Here is a 4,620-nt window from a genome sequence, read left to right on the forward strand (position 1 = left end):
AGGCTATCCCACTATCCTCTGTTCCGGGAAATAGACCAAAACAAATATACCTCTGTCACAATGTATAGGAAGGCGAGTTTATTCACAACTATACTAGTGAAGAGATAATGGAGATGATGGGTATTAACTATGAATCTGTTGGTGCATCCATCTGTCGCCTACATCTTGCATCGAGTCTTACAATGTTTAGGATAGTACAGGGCACGGAATCCTAGAACATGTATTAGAAGTGATTTCGCCCCAAATGACAGATGGTCATTTGGAGCGAAACCCCATGTATTTCTGATTTCGCTCGTAACTGTCTAGATCATGATTTCGCTTGTATATGTATTATCATGATTTCGCTCCTGGTGACATGGTTCATTGGGGCGAAATCAGAACCCTATATATAGGGTATCAGAAGCGAAATCATTAGTTAGTTGTGTCATTGTCTTCCGGTGAGCCACGAAGTGCTGCCGAAGTGTTGTCAGAGCGTGTAATTGCTTCAGTGATCAATAAAACAACAGTTAATAGTGAATACGGCTGAAATCGCACCAAGACATTAGTTTCCGCCTCTTGTTTTGGATAGGAATTCTTCTGATCGACTCAATCAGGGCCGAGAACGATCCTACAAGTGGTATCAGAGCTCAGGAGGAAGAGTTCTTGCCATTTTAGCTACATTTTCTGATTTTCTACACTTTCTTTGTCATTTTTGAAAATTCTTCTTGGTAAAACCAGCTCAATTTCACACACAGCACTCGTAATCATGTTTTAATAAACCCTTGAAAGTTTCAAAGCTAAAATCAAAGTAAAAATTAGAATTTTAAGGGTTTCGCTCCAAACAGTTCGTGCATATAGTGACGTCATGATGATTTCGCTCGTAGTTGACACTTGATTTCGCTCAGAAAGTGATTTCGCTCCATGGCTCAGAGTTGATTTCGCTCATACAGTCATCTAGATCTAATTTCGCTCGAGTTATCAGCTTAATTTCGCTCCAATTGTCATATAGACTGATTTCGCTCCAACACTAAATGTAATTTTGCTTCAGTTGCACACTACATCTGATATCGCTCCAGTGTGACTTTGGGATTTCGCTCGAACAGAACTTGGTTGATTTTGCTCAAAACTCTAATTTTGCCTAAACTTGGAAATTAGTGAAATTTTGAACACTTGAACAAAGGACAACGGATTTTATAATGCCTTTGCTAGTCCGATTACAATCACGCAGAATGCTTTACTTGAAAATGAAACCGGGACATCTCAGAAACCGCCCAAGCTCATGGATATTGATGATTACAATGCATGGTCCGAACGATTTGGGAATTGGGTTGAGGCTTATCACTTAGATGCGTGGGAACAAACTGAAGAACCATATGTTAGACCCACAACAAATGGAGCGCAGCAAACAATTAGAGAAATGAGTACTGAAGAGAAAAAGAAATATAGAAATGAAAAATTGATGGTAAGTCTGCTTCAGCAAGCAATCAAGGAGGACATTTTGATATTGCTTCAACATGACAGAACTGCTTTTTCGATCTAGACTGAATTGGAAGCAAAGTTTGTAGGAAGTGATGATATGCTTAAAAAGAAAATGTCGCTCATGAAGAAAGAATTCGATTTATTCCGTGGTTTGAAATCTGAAAACACCAAGAAAATTATAGAAAGATATTGTAACTTGGTGAGAAATATGTCGAAACTTGGTATTAAAAAGGATACTGATGAATTGATTGAAAAACTTGCAGATGCGTTACCACATGAAATCTGGGGAACTTTTCTGATGATGCTGAGATCCAACAGAAAAGATTATAAAAAGATGACACTGGGAGATTTCATCAAACACCTGGAAGCTCAAGAGATGGAGCAGAGGAAGATCGCCAGGATGAAGAATTATGATGGAGAACACGACGTCAGCTTGTATTACAAGAGTGGTGTTACTGAAACGACAAATCTTTCTCCAAAAGTTGAAACTTCTTTCAGTGTGAAAGATTCTTCTGAGAAGAAATCCCAGGGATCAAGCAGTACAAGATTTTCATCATTCGATCCAAACATTTCAGTAACAAAGAGTGGAAGAAAACTTCAATGCAATATTATTCTTAGTCTTGAGAATGATCAAGATTATACTGAAGAGGTTGCTAAGAATCAAATGTCTTTGTTGGGAATTGTTTTAGAATCATAAAGTAGTTTTGTGGCCGGAAAGATCGGTAATCCAATGCTCACAAAAGAGGATTACGATCAAATTGATGCCGAGGAAATGGAGTTAATGGACATTAAATGGTGCATGGCTAGTGTGCTGAGACGAGCTGAGAAGTTTAAACAAATTACGGGAAGAGATGATTTTCGTGAGGCTCATGTTTCACCTTTAGGTTTTGATAAGACTAAAGTTACTTGTTTCCGTTGCAGGGAAAAGGGGCATTTCAAGAGAGAGTGCACAAATCGAGAAGCAAGTGGAGCTCAGAATCCTTTTGGAAACAACGATTATCACAAAAAGGCGATTTATCATCAAATCACACCTCAAACATCGCATCAGGCACAAACTGCACATGGGAGAGGTGTAATTGAAGATTCAAAAAGAGCATGTCTAGTTAATCAGGGAAAATATGATAATTTTAGCAGGGACAAATATCTTCCAACAAACAGCAAAATGTGTTTGGCAGAACAAGATGATGAAAAATTGGCTGAAGGTTTCTGTTGGGACAATTTTTGTCCAGATCAAGAATACATGGCCAAAGAGATGACCAAAGACACTTCAAATGTTAAAGCTTTCATTGCAAATGCCTACAATCTGAAATGGGCAAAAAAGTGCAGAAAAGTAATGGAAGCTGCAGAAGAAAGACAGAGATAGATTGAAGAAGAGGAAGAAGAAGAAAGGTTAAAAACTGAAGCAGAAGCTGAGAGAAAGAGAAGAAATGAGTTCTTCCAATCAAACAGAACAGTCAAAGTTGTTCCTGAGTTTGAAGTCAAAGTTGATGCAGAACCTGTCAAAGTTCCTGAAAAGTGCATGAACTGTGATTCTTTAATCAAGCAGAACAATGAGTTGTTGCACAACATAAACAGATTGAAAGAATCATATCATACAATGAACAGAGAGATCAACAAGTACACTGATTCAAACTGTGAACAAGCTGTAGCTATGAATACACTCAAAGGAACATATATGTAACATTTGTGCTCGAAATCATTATGAACATTTCAATTATCAATAAAACAATGTTATTTGATCCCAATGTTTGTTTGGTTGTGTTTTACATTTTTCATGTTTTGACTTTTGTTCAATTTCAAACTCTACATCGCTTTCTGGAGAATTATACGCAAACTAGTGCGTAAACGTACTCAGTTTAATGCGAAAAATACTCCGGAACATCAACATATACTCAACATACCCTAAATAACCTTTACATAACTTAGAAATAAGTTTTGAAGGCCTTGGTATGGCAAAAACAAGTTAATTCGCTTACAGGGACTAAATTTGACAAACTGCGAAAGTATGCCAATTTGAACTAAAACAGACATTCCGGAACATGTCCATAAGTTAAACATACCATAAATATCCTTTACATAGCTTAGAAATAGGCTTTGAGGGGTTTGGTATGCTAAAATAAACTTTTGGATCATTCAGGGACTAAAAGTGTCAAAAAGTGCATAAGTTTGCACTTTCGCGCATAACTTACGTTCTGAATACATCCGGACATCCAAAAATTTATGTAAGCATCCTAATATTATGCCTTAGTGTTTGGAATGAGAAAAATCCATTCGTCGCGCAATTTGGATCGTTTTTCACGCTTATGCGCATTCCGTCGTAATTAAGCGAACATCGCGATCGTACGGCCAAACGAACCAACATCCGACATATTTTTGAGCATGTTTCATGTCCTCAATGTTTAGGCATCATTTTAGGGCCTTAAAGATGGCTTAACGGGCCTTGAACGTGTCGGAAATGGCCTTAAACCACAACCGGGACCTAAACTGTAAATTCTGAAACTTATATTCTGATTTGGACTCCCAGGCGGGGCGCGTAAGCCTTGACTAAATCCTTACGCGGGCCGCGTCAGACATACAAACCAGATTTAATGTTTAATCCACTTGTAGCACCCTTTCGATCACCCAAAGGGCAACGACACGTGTCAAAACCCTATGGTGGGGGCAAAATAAGCCACCACAACTTTGCGACAAGTGTACGGATTGGATCGTGGCACGATATTCAAGAAACGATCCTAACGGTCTTGCTTTTCCTATAAATACTCCCCCCCTTTGGTTAAAAACCCACAAAATCTGATCTAAAGCTCTAAGTTGAGGCCTTTGTGTGACATTTGTGCTTGTAATCATTGTAAACAGTTCGGTTATCAATGAAATAAAGTTATTTGATCCCTATGCTTGCTTCTTTATGTTTAATGTTTTTCATGTTTTGGCTTTTATTCGATTTCAAACTCTATATTGCTTTCTGGAGGATTATATGCAAACTGGTACGAAAACGTAATCAGTTATATGCAACAAATACTCCGGAACATCAATTTATGCTTAACATACCTTAAATAACCTTTACATAACTTAGAAATAAGTTTTGAAGGCTTTGGTATGGCAAAATCTAGTTTATTCGCTTACAGGGACTAAAATTGACAAATTGCGAAAGTATGCCAATCTGAA

The sequence above is a fragment of the Helianthus annuus genome, chromosome 4, assembly GCF_002127325.2.
Source record: "Helianthus annuus cultivar XRQ/B chromosome 4, HanXRQr2.0-SUNRISE, whole genome shotgun sequence".
NCBI classification, from domain to species: domain Eukaryota; kingdom Viridiplantae; phylum Streptophyta; class Magnoliopsida; order Asterales; family Asteraceae; genus Helianthus; species Helianthus annuus.